At 47.0% G+C, this 18,232-nt stretch overlaps 1 protein-coding gene across 9 annotated transcripts in view; it reads right to left on the minus strand.

Moving 5' to 3' along the window:
* Nucleotides 1-15,998, minus strand: part of RNF4 (ring finger protein 4) — a 43,062-nt gene extending 27,064 nt beyond the window's left edge. For 5 of the 9 annotated variants that reach the window (XM_060148874.1, XM_060148875.1, XM_060148873.1 and 2 more), the window contains exon 1: nt 15,781-15,837. The gene's annotated coding sequence lies outside the window, so the exon portion shown is untranslated. Of the gene's footprint in view, nt 1-7,327; nt 7,350-8,018; nt 8,041-15,764; nt 15,884-15,963 lie in introns of those variants that run through there. The other 4 variants (XM_060148868.1, XM_060148867.1, XM_060148870.1 and 1 more) reach the window with 4 other exon arrangements.
* Between the last annotated feature and the right edge of the window lie 2,234 nt (nt 15,999-18,232).

Genomic DNA, 18,232 nt, shown 5'->3' on the forward strand with positions numbered 1-18,232 from the left:
AAGACATATCAATTATAAACACATATGCACCCAACACAGGAGCACCTCAATACATAAGGCAACTGCTAACAGCCATAAAAGAGGAAATTGACAGTAACACAATAATAGTGGGGGACTTCAACACCTCACTTATACCAATGGACAGATCATCCAAACAGAAAATTAATAAGGAAACACAAGCTTTAAATGACACAACAGACCAGATAGATTTAATTGATATTTACAGCACATTCCATCCGAAAATAGCAGATTGCACTTTCTTCTCAAATGCGCACGGAACAATCTCCAGGATAGATCACGTCTTGGGTCACAAATCAAGTCTCAGTAAAGAAAACTGAAATCATATCAAGCATCTTTTCTGACCACACCATGAGATTAGAAATCAATTACAGGGGAAAAAATGTAAAAAACACAAACACATGAAGGCTAAACAGTACGTTACTAAATAACCAAGAGATCACTGAAGAAATCAAAGAGGAAATCAAAAAATACCTAGAGACAAATGACAACGAAAATACGATGATCCAAAACCTATGGGATGCAGCAAAAGCAGTTCTAAGAGGTAAGTTTATAGCAATACAAGCCTACCTGAGGAAACAAGAAAAATCTCAAATAAACAATCTAACTTTATACCTAAAGAAACTAAATAAAGAACAAACAAAACCCGAAGTTAGTAGAAGGAAAAAAATCATAAAGATCAGAGCAGAAATAAATGAAATAGAAACAAAGAAAACAACAGCAAAGTTCAATAAAACTAAAAGCTGATTCTTTGAGAAGATAAACAAAACTGATAAACCATTAGCCAGACTCATCAAGAAAAAGAGAGAGAGGACTCAAATCAATAAAGTTAGAAATGAAAAAGGAGAAGTTACAACAGACACCACAGAAATACAAAGCATCCTAAGAGACTACTACAAGTAACTCTATGCCAATAAGATGGACAACCTGGAAGAAAGGGACAAATTCTTAGAAAGGTATAAACGTTCAAGATCGAACCAGGGGGCTTCCCTGTTGGCGCAGTGGTTGAGAGTCCGCCTGCCGATGCAGGGGACTCGGGTTCGTGCCCCGGTCCGGGAAGATCCCACATGCTGCGGAGCGGTTAGGCCCGTGAACCATGGCCACTGAGCCTGCGCGTCTGGAGCCTGTGCTCCGCAACAGGAGAGGCCACAACAGTGAGAGGCCCGCGTACCGCAAAAAAAAAAAAAAAAAAAAAAAAGGTTGAAACAGGAAGAATTAGAAAATATGAACAGACTAATTACAACTAATGAAATTGAAACTGTGATTAAAAATCTTCCAACACAAAAAAAAAAAAAAAAAAATCTTCCAACAAACAAAAGTCCAGGACCAGATGGCTTCACAGGTGAATTCTATCAAACATTTAGAGAAGAGCTAACACCCATCCTTCTCAAACTCTTCCAAAAAATTGCAGAGGAAGGAACACTCCCAAACTCATTCTATGAGGCCACCATCACCCTGATACCAAAACCAGACAAAGACGCTACAAAAAAAGGAAATTACAGACCAATATCACTGACAAATATACATGCAAAAATCCTCAACAAAATACTAGCAAACAGAATCCAACAACACATTAAAAGGATCATACACCATGATCAAGTGGGATTTATCCCAAGGATGCAAGGATTCTTCAATATATGCAAATCAATCAATGGGATACACCATATTAACAAATTGAAGGGTAAAAACCATATGATCATCTCAATAGATGCAGAAAAAGCTTTTGACAAAATTCAACACCCATTTATGATAAAAACTCTCCAGAAAGTGGGCATAAAGGGAACCTACCTCAACATAGTAAAGGCCATATACGACAAACCCAGAGCAAACATCATTCTCAATGGTGAAAAACAGAAAGCATTTCCTCTAAGATCAGGAACAAGAGAAGCATGTCCACTCTCACCACTGTTATGCAATATGGTTTTGGAAGTCCAAGCCACGGCAATCACAGAAGAAAAAGAAATAAAAGGAATACAAATTGGAAAAGAAAAAGTAAAACTGTCACTGTATGCAGATGACATGATACTATACATAAAGAATCCTAAAGATGCCACTAGAAAACTACTAGAGCTAATCAATGAATTTGGTAAAGTAGCAGGATACAAAATTAATACACAGAAATCTCCTGCATTCCCATACACTAATGATGAAAAATCTGAAAGAGAAATTAAGAAAACACCCCCACTTACCACTGCAACAAAAAGAATAAAACACCTAGGAATAAACCTACCTAGGGAGAAAAAAGACCTGTATGCAGAAAAGTATAAGACAACGATGAAAGAAATCAAAGATGATACAAACAGATGGAGAAATATACCATGTTCTTGGATTGGAAGAATCAATACTGTGAAAATGACTATACTACACAAAGCAATTTACAGATTCAATGCCATCCCTAACAAATTACCAATGGCATTTTTTACAGAATTAGAACAAAAAATCTTAAAATTTGTATGGAGACACAAAAGACCCCGAATAGCCAAAGCAGTCTTGAGGGGAAAAAATGGAGCTGGAGGAATCAGACTCCCTAACTTCAGACTATACTACAAAGCTACAGTAATCAAGACAGTATGGTACTGGCACAAAAACAGAAATATAGATCAATGGAACAGGAGAGAAAGCCCAGAGATAAACCCACACACATATGGTCACCTTATCTTTGATAAAGGAGGCAAGCATATACAATGGAGAAAAGGCGACCTCTTCAATAAGTGGTTTCCTTCAATAAGGAAAACTGGACAGCTAAATGTAAAAGAATGAAATTAGAACACTCCCTAACACCATACACACACAAAAAACTCAAAATGGATTAAAGACCTAAATGTAAGGCCAGACACCATAAAACTCTTAGAGGAAAACATAGGAAGAATACTCTGACATAAATCACAGCAAGATGTTTTTTGATCCACCTCCTCGAGTAATGGAAATAAAAACAAAAATAAACAAATGGGACCTAATGAAACTTAAAACCTTTTGCAAAGCAAAGGAAACTACAAACAAGAATAAAAAACAACCTCAGAATGGGAGAAAATATTTGCAAATGAATCAACGGACAAAGGATTAATCTCCAAAATATATAAACAGCTCAAGCAGCTCATTATCAAAAAAACAAACAACCCAATCCAAAAATGGGCAGAAGGCCTAAATAGACATTTATCCAAAGAGGACATACAGATGATCAAGAAGCACATGAAAAGCTACTCAACATCACTAATTATTAGAGAAATGCAAATCAAAACTACACCTCACACCGGTTAGAATGGGCATCATCAGAAAATCCACAAACAACAAATGCTGGAGAGGGTGTGGAGAAAAGGGAACCCTCTTGCACTGTTGGTGGGAATGCAAATTGATACAGCCACTATGGAGGTTCCTTAAAAAATTAAAAACAGAATTACCATATGACCCAGCAATCCCACTACTGGGCATATACCCAGAGAAAACCGTAATTTAAAAAGACACATACACCCCAATGTTCACTGCAGCACTATTTACAATAGCCAGGTCATGGAAGCAAACTAAATGCCCACTGACAGACAAATGGATAAAGATGTGGTACATATATACAATGGAATATTACTCAGCCATAAAAAGGAATGAAATTGGGTCATTTGTAGAGACATGGATGAATCCAGAGACTGTCAAACAGAGTGGAGTAAGTCAGAAAGAGAAAAACAAATACCGTATATTAGTGCATATATGTGGAACCTAGAAAACTGGTACAGATCCAGTTTGCAGGGCAGAAATTGAGACACAGAAGTAGAGAAAAAACGTATCAACACCAAGGGGGAAAAGTGGCGGCGGGGGTGGTGGTAGCATCATGAATTGTGAGATTAGGATTGACATATACACACTAATACGTATAAAATGGATAACTAATAAGAATCTGCTATATAAAAAAATAGATTAAATAAAATTCGAAAAAGATTAAAAAAATAAAGATAAAAGGACTGCCCAGCCAGCTGAGCCTCTTTCTCCAGCACATGGTAGTCTGCATCCGTGCATGCCCCCCATCTCCCATTATCCACTCAGTGGCTTAGAGAGTTATCTCTTCACCGTGTCACTCTCTCCAGGGAGACTCGCGGGTGGCCTACAGCACAACATCTCCTGACAGCCCTCAGGCTGGCCCACAGGTGCTCTCACTCGAGAATGGCACAAATGCTTCCCAATGCAACACCACCCGAGATGAGGACAGGACACCTGGCTTGAACAGAAGGTGTTCAAGCCAGGTGTCCTGAACACCTCAACAGGCACTTAGGACTCACAAGAACAGATCACACATAGTCCCAGATCCGCCGTACTTCCTGTTGCTAACCACAAGAAGTATCTTATGTTTGAGTATACAGCCATGATGCAGCTTTTGGGGGAAACCTTATCTATCTCAGTGGTGTCTCTTAGAATTGAGAAAAATCTGATAAAAATGTCACTGACAGAGGAGGGAGAGATAGGTCCGCTGAGCAAAGGGAAATAATTTAATGCACATACCTTGGTTGCTCCATAAGCCTCTTGCCTCCTACTTGTTTAATTTTTAGGTTTTCAAATATGGTCATTAAAGACATGTCCTGCAACCATCTGGAGGGGCCCCCATTCCTCAGCTTGCACACCCTCCCTGCTCTCTGAAACCAGCCTCCTGAGCCCCAGCGGCTGCTTCCCAGAGCTTCCTCGTTCTCCAGATTCTGCCACGCCCTCCCATGCCCAATGCCAACTAGCAATTTGTTCCATATCTGTGTTTTTCTTTAGGGGATAATAAAGGTCAGTGGTCAGACGACATAAAAAGTTGGAAGGCTGGCCGCCTTAGGGAAATCTGCCAAGGGGCTGGATTTCACCAGAGAATGGAGGTGGGAAGATAGGAAGATGCGGGGGGGTTTGGGAGGGGTGGGCGCGGCATTCCCAGCAGACCAGTTTGGGGACATGGAAGTGCAGTGTGTGAACAGAGAGGCTAGGGGTCATGGGAAAAGTGGCTCTCGCCAACTGCAAAGGGTTCTGGATCATGCAGGTTAATAGAGGTCATCAGAACAATAAAACTAACAATAGCTAAAACTCAGAGGCCACTTCTACGTTCAAGACACTAAGCACTTTCCAAGCACCATCTCCTGTAATCCTCCTCTCACCAAACAAGGAGGCACGTACTGTTATGATCACCATTTCACACACAAGGGAGCTAAGGATGACCAGGGGTTAAGTAACTTGCCCGAAGTCCACACCGAGTAAACACCAGAGCCTAGATTTAAACCAGGGCAGTCTGATGCCAGAAGCTCCCCAGCCTTAAACAAAGTTAAGCCAGAATCTGATGTATTAATTCCAGAAACAATATGGAACACAGATGTTTTCCAGGTTCCTCAAATTTAGTGTGTCCAGAAAGGAACTCCTTCTAACATGCCAGCACTCCATCTTGGCAAATGGCCCCACCACCCCTTGGTTTCCAAAGCAAACTGCAGTCATTCAGCAAGATCTCACTTTTTTTTTCTTTTAATTTATTTTTGGCTGCATTGGGTCTCCGTTTCTGCACGTGGGCTTTCTCTAGTTCCAGCAAGCGGGGGCTACTCTTTGTTGCAGTGTGTGGCTTCTCACTGTGGTGGCTTCCCTGTTGTGGAGCACGGGCTCTAGGCGCGCAGGCTTCAGTAGTTGTGGCTTGAGGGCTCTAGAGCACAGGCTCAGTAGTTGTGGTGCACGGGCTTAGTTGCTCCACAGCATGTGGGATCTTCTGGGAGCAAGGATCGAAACTGTGTCCCCTGCATTGGCAGGTGGATTCTTAACCACTGTGCCACCAGGGAAGTCCCAGCATGCCCTCACTTGATGGAAGTGCCACAGAGGATACTTTGTACCTAGGTCACCTCTTGCCCAAAGCAGATGCTCATGTTTACTGAAGGCTTGGAGGTGAGAGAGGAGTGGTAAATGTTGTCCCTGCCACTAAGAAAAGACCTGGGGTAGAGCTTGGCACTGGGAATGGTCAAGAAGGCCAGATGTCAGGAATCCCGAAAGCTCTGACAGGAGGGTGAGGGGAGACCAACCCATGCCAAGGTGTCTAACTGGTTATTCCATGGTAGTAATGCCATGAAACCGGGCTAGAGAAGGGATAAAAAGAAACAGGTGTCAAGGGTAGCCAGCTTTAGTTTTAGAAATGCTGCATGTGGGGTATCCAAGTAGAAAGGTCCAAAGGTAGCTGAAAAACTCAGAGGAGAGATAACTAGGGTAGAGGTAGAGGTTTTAGAATCTGTGTTAAAACCTGGAGAGTCAGGTAGAGAAAAAAGAAGCCTGTAAAGAGAATAAAAAGCCAGAAACAAAGCTTGGAGAACTTGGAGGTATCGGTTAGACAAAAGCTGGCATTTCAAGGAGAAAGCAGCAGTAAACAGGCAGGGGAACCAGAACGAGGCCAGTGAGCCGGCCACAGGGAGCTGGACACTGTCGACCAAGCAAGCGGAGGCCCAAACTGTTACTGAGGGCCAAGCTGGGCTGCGCGGAGGAAGTGACACTGAAGATGAGGCCAGAAAGTGACCGGACTTATGTAACAAACAAATCGGGTGGGCAGCAGGGCATCGAAGGGGAGAGGAATTATCTGCCCTAGACAAGTAGTGTGTCAGCAGTGAGAACTGAGGGCCACACAGTGGCGTGACGCAACCCCACAGGCCTCCTAACCCACACCCCAGGGGCAGGGCCATCAAGGGTTTCAGACAGAGATGCATCTGGAGACTGCAGCACCTGGGCGCTGAGGACCAAAGGGAAACTGGACATGTCAGAATGCAGACCTGCGTGGAGACTTAGAGGAACCCAAGCAAGAAGAAAGCCGTGTGGCTTGGAGGTAGTGGAAAGACGTGAGGCCCCTGACTAGATGGGAGGGGGGTTGGTGAGGTTAGTACCTTCAGTGTTCTTACAGATTTAATGGTCTACTCAATTGTGACGTTACTGTTAGAGGTTGATTTTTCTTCCCAGGAAGCTATTATGGACACTAAAGATGGTACCCCCCAACTCTAGTTAGGAGTGTGACACACGTAATCATATATATGTGACGCCTATGTGGATGTGATTATATGTGTACGTCTACACACATGATGGTTAGAAACAGACTGGCAGTGTTAGACTAGAGCTGGATTCTGTCACCGTATCTCCCACCAGTTTTCCCACAAGCCAAGAAAGGAAGAGTCAGCAGAAAAGGGGAGGGGAGGGGTGCACCAGAGACAGAAGGAAGCAGCAACTATGCAGCGAGGCCAAGGGAGATGTCTGGGTGAGCAGCTCTGTCCAGCCCAGCCCACGGCAGGCACACAGAGCCCTCACACAAGCCAGGGCAGCCGAGGCTGATACAATCACTCACTGAAAATCTGAGACCAAACTCCCCAGCACTGCTTCCACAAGCCCCAGGCAATCTGGATTCTAAGGTGGCTCCTTGTGCGTTTTCCTTCCGGGAGAGGATACTCAGACACACTGGGTCACTCACTCATTCTGTGGGGCAACTGTAAAGCAGATCTCACTGTAAACTCATAAATGGCCATTCTGAGACACAAGCAGAGTGAGTCCGACTGAAGTGGCCGGGGCAACCCCTTCATGTTGGCATGGTAAAGGCAGAGAAAAGCCTAAATCCTACAGAATCTCATCAGGGTGATGCCAATTTACCAGCAACTGATTAGGCACTGGCTAGTACCAACAGTCTAGGTCACGTCTCTCCTTTTTATTATTTTGGCTGCACCTCGCGGCTTGTGGGATCTTAGTTCTCCAACCAGGGATCGAACCCGAGCCCTAGGCAGTGAAAGTGCGGAGTTCTAACAACTGGACTGCCAGGGAATTCCCTTCAAAGCTTCTTAAATGAACTTTGATGCCACTGTCACATCAACATCCAGACCTTAGTACTTAAGAAAAATATGAACGTCTTGCTTGTTAGACAGAGGAGGGTGCATGGTATAGAGAGCAATGATGAGACTGGCCAAATGAGCTCCAGAGCCCTGCACAAATACTTGATCTCCATGTCTCAGTTTTATCATCTTCAATGTCAGAAAAATATCCCTTACCTTGCAGCCGTGATGATGAATCAAAGGGCCCAGTAGGTTCCCAGCACCCTGGAGGCACCCTATCATCTGAGTAATTCAGCAACTATGTACAGGTGCCTACTCTGGTCAGACACTACCTCAGGGGCTAGAAATATAATGGCGAACAAGAGACATTCCTGGGGCTTCCCTGGTGACGCAGTGGTTAAGAATTGGCCTGCCAATGGAGGGGACACGGGTTCAAGCCCTGGTCCAGGAAGATCTCACATGCTGCGGAGCAACTAAGCCCGTGAGCCACAACTACTGAGCCCACGTGTCACAACTACTGAGGCCCGTGCACCTAGAGCCCATGCTCCACAAGAGAAGCCACTGCAATGAGAAGCCCGTGCACCGCAACGAAGAGTAGCCCCCACTCACTGCAACTAGAGAAAGCCCGTGCGTAGCAACAAAGACCCAACACAGCCAAATATATAAATAAATAAATTTATTTATTTATTTATTTATTTTTTAAAAGAGAGAGACACTCCTGGAGCATATACTCTAAGTGGAAAGACAATCAATAACTCAAGTAATAAATACGGATTACATCAGAAAAGCCAGAAACCATAGCTCTTCTTACAAGTGTGAGTGCTACTAGATGAGAGCAAAGCAAACTTTCAGCCCCAGGAAGAAGTGGAACAAATGTTTCCGGCTCTCAGCAAGGCTTAATTCATTTCCAGAAAAGACTTGGCAGGATGTGGCTAATCACTCCTGCTTAGGCTTAAAGGAAGTTGACGAGCCAGCACAGAGGCAGTGGGGCAACCCTCTCCCAGTTATTTATTCCTAAAGGAGGCTCAGCAGCCTCGACCACCGATCTCCTGAGGTTTTTGCAGGGACTAAACTAGATCTGGCAAAAACAGAAAGCAGCTAACTAAGCTGAGAGACAGTAACCGGGTCTTTCACACATTAACCTTATGACCCTGATGAAGCAGTCAGTCTCAGAAGCCTGAAAGGGGCACCAGAGCCAAGGAGACTTCACACCTGCTCAGTGATTTGTCACTCAGGGAAGTTCTTTCCTTTTCTCCAAACAAAGGACCCATCAAGGATTGCCTTTTGCTTCTACTAGAGAAAAAGAACAGCTCTTTGGGCATAGCGATGTTCTACTTTTGTTTGCGATTCAGGTCTTGAGGTACAAGGCTCCAGAATTAAGAATGAACCTCAGCTTTTTTAAAATGATGAGAAAAAAAAATCCACAGTAAAAAGAATATTATTCAGCCTTAAAAAGAAAATTCTGATACCTGCTGCAACATGGATGAACCCTGAAGACATTATGCTCAGTGAAATAAGAAACAAAAGGGCAAACATTGCATAATTCCTCTTATGTGAGGTCCCAAGACATCAAATTCAGAGAGAGAAGTAGAATGGTGATTGCCAGGGACTAGGGGAAGGGCGAACAGGGAGTTATCCTTTAATGAATACAGAGTTTCTGTCTGGGAAGATGCAAAAAGTTCTGGAGATAGATGGTGATGGTTGCACAACAATGTGAATTTACTTAATGCCACTGAACACCTAAAAGTGGTTATAAATCATCTATTTTACGTTATGTATATTTTACCACAACAAAAAAATTAAAAAATAAACTTCACCTAATGCTTTTTTCCTAGATAGTTTAAATAGGATTTAGTCGAGTATTCAGAAACACTCTGCAGTAGGTACAGCCCCAGAAACACCTGTAAAGAGCTCACCTGTATTGGGACCCTCAGTCTCCCCCATGTCCTGGGATCTGCAGGACACACCTACGACTCTAACACAGCCAAAGAGGACCTTGGCTCATTCTCTACTCAGCGACACTGTTCTTAGAAATTTCTCCACAGCTTCACATGCAGGTTTATGATCAATTTCCCCCAAATACTAGGTTGACCCTTTTGTCAATGAAACCCCTGGAGCCTGGGGGCGGGGGGGTGGAGGGGTGCAGGCGGGAAGGGCACCTTACTTCTCTCACGGCCACGTCTGATGAGGCTGTATCAGTGATTGATTTGGAGGATTTTCACAACTGGGAGGGATATTAATAGACACCAAATTCAACCAACTAATTTTGGCAGCTCAGAAGCTGCCTACTTGGTCCTATAACTAACTACTCCTTTGCAGAAGGGTTTCTCTGGCATAGCACAGAAGCAAAGCCGAGTGGCCTCTCCATCTCTCTGACCCCTAACTTCTGATTTTCTTTCAGTCACAGTGGTCTGGGCTCTGGAGCGGGCCAGTGATACAAACAAGGCAATTGCTGGGGGCCAGAAGCAAGGGTAATATAATGAAGGAAACCTAAGCTTTCCACCAGAGGTTGAAAAGATACCAGAGGCCAAGGGGACAAATTGACCTCAGGTGCTGAGGCCATTAACAACCTCCAACTCTAAAACTCACAGGAGGCAGGCATGCTGGGCCTGTGTGGATGGCACCCAAGCACAAAGCTAGGAATCTTAGCTGCTTCCACTGAATCATGAACCTGGGCTGGGCTGGGCTGGGGTGTATGTGTGTGGAGTAAACCAAGAGCCACTAAACAGAGCCGACGTGCAGACTGTAGTGGCGGTGGCAGCGGGGAGGCAGAAGCTTATAAATGCTGGTATACCTACAGCAAAGGGCAGCCCAGCAGCGCCCCACAGAGGGAATTCCCTCATCTGCATAAGAGGGGAGCTGGTCTCAAATAGCACTGCCCCCAGAGCTCCGCAGCACAAGGCACAGCCTTCCATTCAGGCAGTTGCACAAGCGCGCTGGCTAATGAATGGATGCATGCAGTCACCAAATGGCTAGCCAAACCCAATTCTCTAAAGACATTAATCTTGGCAGTGAAATCCAGATCCTCTTCTCTTCAACTCTCTCCCTAGAAAGTAAAATATTAAGTCAATGGTCTTTGGCTCCCAGGACAGCAAGCACCTATTATAAAGGGAATGTTGGGAATGTTCTAAGAGAAAAAGCAGGAAAGCCGTAGGAAGAACATTAAGTGGGCCAGAGGAAGTTAAAAGCTTCACGTGGTAGCTCAAAAAAATCGGCCAGACTCCAAGAGGCCCAAGAATATTGCAAATGTTCCAAAATGATCGAACCCATTGCCTTCACGTGTATAGCCAACAACTCACCGGTCCGGCCTCATTTGTAGTTACAGACGTATGTTTTCCTAAAAATCACCATACGACACAAAAAGTCCACAGGGTTTATGGGAAAAAGTGGAATTAAGGGTATAACACCCAAAAACTTAAGATGGTAAACTTACGGTAAGAAGCTAACAAAAACCTAACAAAAATGACAGCACAGTTTGACAAATTAAATGGTTAAGAAATGCATACATACTACAACTATGGCACTTAACCAGGTCTGCAGCTCATGAGTTATTGGGAAATAGGGTGAGTGTTGTAACAAGAGATGTGCACAGGGTGTGGCTCATGGCACACACAGTCAACTGAGATAGCTGGTGGATGTCTGAAGTGTATATAGTCTACATGGCTTGGTTCAGCTGAGTTCAATTTTCTGTTTACCTATTACCAATGATGAAATTATGCACACTAAACTCAATATTCCCGTTATATTCAACTTGTTTCCTAAAGTATCAATCCCACTGGAACAAATCCATGCTTCCAAACAAGTGTTTAAAGCAGAACTGACTGTACCTTACTTTTCAGGTACCCTGGATGTCAGTATCAACTCCATGCTCTTTCCTATCACAGCACCATAATTTGATACATGCTGTTGCCTTGCCTGCAAAGGTTCCCCTACCCCCATTCCACTTTGGGGAACTCCTCATTGTTCAAGGCCTACCTCAAAGAAATGTTACTTACATTTCTCTCACTCCTGACCCTAAATTTCTTCTACTGTACAAGTATGCTAAACATAACTCTGTCAAATACTGATCAGGGCATGCCCTCTTCTTTGCACACCACTTGGCACAAACAGGGTGAAAAATAATGATTTTTCCCATTGAAATTAAATTACCAAGCTCATTAGATGCTTGAAAGAGATAGCAGATACTTAGAAAAGACAGCATAAAGTGTTTTTGAGAGGGGGGAAAAAGGATGACTTTCAGAGATGAGAAAACTGGAGCCTGACATTGCAAGTAAAAATATAGTCACCTTGGGCTTCCCTGGTGGCGCAGTGGTTGAGTCCACCTGCCGATGTAGGGGACACGGGTTCGTGCCCCGGTCCGGGAAGATCCCACATGCCACGGAGAGGCTGGGCCCGTGAGCCATGGCCGCTGAGCCTGCGCGTCCGGAGCCTGTGCTCCGCAACGGGAGAGGCCACAACGGTGAGAGGCCCACGTACCGCAAAAAAAAAAAAAAAAAAAAAAAAAATATATAGATATAGATAGATAGAGAGAGAGAGAGTCACCATAAGGAAACAAAGGAAGACTTAAAAACAGATGATCATCATGGCATTTTCAACTTGGAAAAAGAGGCCAGAGCAAAAAGTTCTTAAATATTAGTTAAGAACTGAAAAATAGCAAGAAGGTGCTTAGAAAGAAAGCAAATTTTATACCGGTCTGCTATAGCAAGCAGGAGAATTTAGCAACAGTTTGGCTGAAGTAAGAAGGGAGGTGCAGCAGACAGACAAATGTCCGGGTCCTAAGACCACCTCCTTGGGTTGGGGGTTGGGGGGACTCACGAAAAATAACTAGAGTCCTCAGGAATACAATGCAGTCACTGAAAATTCAGCTTCTTGAGAATATTTATAATCAGACCCTTCCTGGGTAAACGTTACTTGAAAAAGAAACATAAAAATAAAGACAATATCCCCCACTTTTAAGTTTCATTTTCACTATTTAAAGCTACTAGAAACACCAGCCCTGTGCTTTCCCACCACAGAAAAATGTGAATGACATAACAAAGTCCAGCAAAAGGAACAAAGGCAACGGAACGTGAGGTCCAGATGCTAGGTCTCTTCTTACTAACTGTGTGACCCTGGGCAAGTGACTCTGCCCTTCCTGTGCTTCAGGACACACAAAATGGAACTAACCACAACTACCTGGCAGGGTGGATTTGTAAGTGGTAGAGACTACTAAACAGTAGACGTGGTATCACAAACCTAGAGTAACCCTTACAGACAACTGAGTCGCATTCCTAAAACCAGAAATTATGATTCCAAAACAAAAAGGCATTAGCAGATAATAATGCCATTTAGCAGACATTCTTTCATTTTAAATTTGTGTATGCCCGGTAAATCTAAATATACATAGCAAGCTAATTTACTCAGCTATCTGGAGGTACATTCTACAGTTAATGTACCCTACAGGATACACCAGGAAGGCATGATGGTCACAATTTCTCTTTTGCACCGGCAGGCTACTGATAATACTCATTTTGAAATGTTTCCGGGCCTCTCCTACTCTGCATCATGTGGTATTCAATAAACCTGCCAATTCTTATTTATGCCGGGGGAAAAAAAATGCTTCCAAAGTAGATTCCATAACCCTATAGTGGCACCCTCCAACTTAACCTCATATGTTTTTCTCACACTGGAACTGTGACCTCAGAGTAAGTCGGTATCTGTGCTCTGGGCCTTCCTCCTCAGAGAGGAAACCTCGAAATGCCTCGCTCTAAAATTCCCAAAGTCCTGCTGGGAAACAAGCTACTTAGAAAGATAAGTTAGAAGAGCGCATACGTGAATTATAGCTCATAACAGAGTCAGCCCTGTAATATGCTACGGGAGCCACCTCATCCCTCAAAAATGCCTGATTTGGGGACGGTGAGAGATGCACGTAAATCATTCCAAAATGAGACATGGATAACATATTCACAAGAACATACAAAGCCACTTTTATACAGCATACAAACCAATTACCTTGTGCACATATTTTCATTGAGTAGCACCCCAAAACGTTTCCAAAAATTGGCAGGGGTATAAACTACCGGACATGGACCTTGCTAAGAGCTTTTAAGTAAACAGCCAGTGAAAAACTGCCATGACTGGCAATCGCCATTACCAAGTTCAGTGACTAGTCACTACCCTGGTCCAGGCTATCCTTTTCTCTCTTCCTAACTGGTCCTGAAGCCACTAGTTTTGTCCACCTTTCTAACCATCCTTCTCATAGCACAGTGATTTTTCTAAAACGCAAACCTAACCCTGTTAATTTCCCCGCTTAGAACTCAATTTAGTGATTTCCCACCTGGCCTTAAGATAATTTCTGAACTCCTTATTGTGGAGGAATACCGGAGACCTTTTGTGATCTAGTTCCTGCTTACCTCTCCAGTCCCACCTTTCTACCATTTATATTTCAACCTCAGGGAATGTCTCTCACTCTCTCCACTCTGGCTCCTGGGCCGGTACCATGCCTATTTTTGTGCAAGCAGAAAGCTTGACATGCAGAAGACCTCAAAATATGATGACTTAAAAAATTAACGTACGCATTCACAAAGGGGGCGAAAAAAAGCCCCCTCTTTTTATGTACAAAGCATAAACATGCATATAGCAAATAAAAAGGGCATACAGTGTGAAAGCAGCATTAAAATTTCCTGGAGTGGGTAATCAAGAAAACAACGTGTAAAAAAGCTCGGGTGTGCGGGGTGCGGGGAGCGCGGAGTCGTCGTTGTAAAAAGGTTTATAAATACTGGATTACAGCAAGATGTGAGTCAAAGTTGGAAACTCAAGTTCACGCAATACAGAAGCCAGCTACACATCTTTCTACTTGAATATTCCCATTTCACCTCAAACTCATACACAAAACTACCCAATGTGTCCCCCCATCCATCAAAAAACAAACCACCAGAAAGACAGCAAAACGATTCCCTTCAACGTTTCTGCCTCTCATTAGCAAACTCCTGGTCACTGAATTCAAAGGGCTACCTAGCTCCGCAGTCAGGGAACCGAGGCTGTGACCTTGGGGAGACCACCTCGTCTCCCCGGCCACTCAGGCAGCCTCAGCGAATGCAGGACCGCAGAGCTGAGACCCCCAGGTCTGGCTCCGAGAACGTGGCGCAGAAGCACAAGGAAGGTATGGCCGTGACCATCGATGGGAAGGGACTGGAGTTACACAAAAGCCAAAACCTCACAAAAACCCCTACCAAGGATCTGAACTCTCCCCTTCTCCCTCGACGGGTCAAAGGGTGTTAAGTGGCGTCCACTGAGTTCTGTGCTTCAGGCAGCTGTCTCCAGGCGCCCGCGGGGGTCTCGGCCGCAGGCCTCGGCGGCCACGCGCCTGGCCAACGCCCGGAAGCTGAGGACCTGCTGAGATCTGCCCCCGGCGGGTGCCCCAGCCCCGTCCTAGCCCGGAGGAGACTCCGCCCGGCCGCCCGAGGCGACTCGCAGGCCCGCGATGGCGGAGCGGCTGCGCGAGCACACAAAGGCGGCGGTCTCGGTGGGGACCAAACCGTCGCCCGGTCTTCCCGAACGCCGGCGCAGGCCCGCGCCCCGCGCCCCGCCCGGCCCTCCGAGTGACCTTGGGCGCGTCCCTCCCCGCCCAGCCTCAGTTTCCCCGGCGACGCTAAGACGAGGCGCCGTGGCCTGCCAGGGCGGCCGGCACCCGCGGCGGGGCCTGCCCACTTCCGTCCCCGCGCCGAGCTAGGCTTGCGCGGAGAGCGGGGCGGGCGGGCAGGCGAACAGGCCCGCGGGCCCGGGGAGGCCCGGTCGGAGGTCGGGGCCCGAGCGTGGTCGGCCGCGCCACGGCGGCTCCTTGGGCCGCGGCGCCGAGGCCTCCGCAGGCCTCGAAGCCGCCCGAACCCCGAATCCGCCTGGCCCTGCCTTGCCGCCCCCTCCCCACAAAGTCTGGCCCTGCCTGGCGCTGGTGAGGCTTGGCAGGCGCGGCGGTCGACGCACCCAAGCGAGGAAGGACCTTTGGAAGCCGCTGAGAAGCCCTCAACAAGACACCGCCGCCTCAACAGAGACCCACTTCCGCTCCGGAGACCTCGGCTCCGCCCTCCGCGCGTCCCTATTGGCCACCGCTGTCCCTACTCCCGTGGTCGGCCGGTTGAGGAGGTATATTTTCAATCTTATTGGCTAAGAAACCATCTATTACCACTTTGAAATGGGCCTCCTTCCGGCTCCGCCCACGCTCGTGAGCTCAAGCTTTTGCCTTCCCGCGAGAGAGCGGTAGGCGCCCCTCGGCCCGCAAGGCCTCCCGGGAGTCGTGGTCTGGGCTCCGGCTGCCCGGCTCGCGGCGCGGAGCCCGACGCGCCTCTCCCAGCCAGTTTCCTGGGGTCTCTACTATCGGCCTGGATCTGCAGGTCCTCCGGGCGCCCGCGCCCCACGACGTGCCAGGCCCTGGGCCTGCGCCTGGTCCCTGCGATCCCGGGCTCTGCCAGGCTGTTGGTGGAGACGCGAGGGAAGTACAGCCCGGCCCATCTTCGGGATCCCGGAGGAGGCACTCAACCAGGACGTCTGGGAGGACTCCCCGGAGGAAACGACCTGCGAACTGAAAGGACTAGAATGGAGGAGAGAGTTCCAAGAAGAGGGAGCCTGGATGGGGAAAGGTGGGCTAGCATGTCCAGAAAACTGGAGGCTGCCCAGTGCGCCACGGGTTCAGAGGTTGGGAGAGGTTGGGGTCGGGGAAGGCACGAGTCAGACCTTGGAGGGCCCACATGCCAGGCTAAGAGTTTGGATTATCCCGAAGACAATAGGTGTCGGGAAGGGAAGGACTGAACCCGTGGAGTACTCTTCTCACCCAGGTCCGGTCCAGCCCCGTCCTGGGAAAGGGGCCATGGCCCAGGCAAAAGCCTGGAGGTCTCTGGGGCATCTGGTGCAACTCCCAGAATCAAGAAGAGAGTGTGGGCCCTGGATCCCTCCTGCCTGAGATTGAATCCCAGCTCCATGGTTCAGGCAAGTCTCACGTTTCCCTGGCCTGTAGCATGGAGATGATAGCAGTACTTATCTCGGGGAAGGTGGGAGTCGGGAGGACTCAACACTGTGAACACAGGTGCATGCCAGCCCTGGGTGGGGCTGCATATCAGAATTGGGATTAGAGAATCTGGTGGTAGGTTCCTTGAGTTCAGCTCCCAGAACTGGACTTGGACATGAATTTGGCAACCAGAAAAGAGAGCCCAGCTTGTCTCTCTTGTTCTGAGAATAACCAGGTCATCCCAGCAAGGCCACCCTGGACATGCCCACACTGCGGCCAGGTAGAGAACAAGAGGGACCTCCAAGGCCACCTAGGTCCAGGCTCTAAACTGGTGCACAGCCAGCCCTGTTGAACCTTATTGGCCAAAGCAAGTCAGCCCAGATTCAAGGACTGGGGGAAATAGACTCTGCCTATTTCCTACTCTGTTCCTTGCCTTGGCAGGGGTCACAAGGCAAGGAGCATGGATACCGGGAGACATTGTTGCCATCAGTTTACCACACAAGGCTGGCCCTCAGCCCATAAACTCAGGGGATGGCCCAAGACCTGACCCTACGGGGGTTTGTATGGAGCCGAAGCCCCAGGTGCTCTCAAGGCAGCTCTGAGCAGCTGCCCAGTCCAGGAGGGCAGGTGGGGACCCTGTGGATTGCCAACCAGCATTACTCCTAATAGCACCCTGAGTCTGTTGGGCCACCACCTCTCCCCTCTGCTCCAGAGGCCAGTCTGATAGGTGAAGGGTAATTCTCTTCCTCTGCCACAGTGCTTGCTTCGGCCCCCATGTGCTGCAAGAGCCCCCATGCAGACCTTCTCCCACTACAGGAACTGGTTCAGCAGAGCATGTTCAATCCAGGCCAGTGAGACTGGAGCACAAGGCTTGGAGGACAGAGAGGTTTCTCTCCTACGAGAACTACCAGGGAGAGATGGTCCTTCTTCCTCCAGACATGTGAGGTTGGAACTGCTACCAGCTTGGAGACAGAGCTCCTGGATCAGGCATGTCCTGAAGTCTACCCTATTTTGGATTGCCGGTTATAGAAGCTAATAATTCCCCTTTTGAAGCCCTCAGAGCTCCTGAGAGCCTCTCTTGGGACGGGTCATCATCAATGTATTCCCTCGATATCAAATGAAATGGGTTTGAATAACAACACAGGATGTAAGAAATGCCATGTTTATTTTTTTTAATGAAATTTAATCTGCTCCCAGCTCTAATTTGACGGGGGTGGGAAATTCCTCTTTCTACCAACCTCAGTTGTGGGGAAGTCCTGGGGTTCTGACACAGTTCAGAGTATTGGGGGAGAACGCTGGTCTTTAGTCTGTTCTCGTCCCTTTGAGATGTCCACCCTCTTAGTCTGAATGTGCCCTGGGGTGCAGCCTCCCCCCTCTGCAGACCCAAGGAGGATGTAGGGTGTGGGGGGTCTCTCCTAGACATCTATCCGCCTGGCAGTTTCCAGCCCCT

Source organism: Lagenorhynchus albirostris, chromosome 4 (genome assembly GCF_949774975.1).
Source record: "Lagenorhynchus albirostris chromosome 4, mLagAlb1.1, whole genome shotgun sequence".
Lineage (NCBI taxonomy): Eukaryota > Metazoa > Chordata > Mammalia > Artiodactyla > Delphinidae > Lagenorhynchus > Lagenorhynchus albirostris.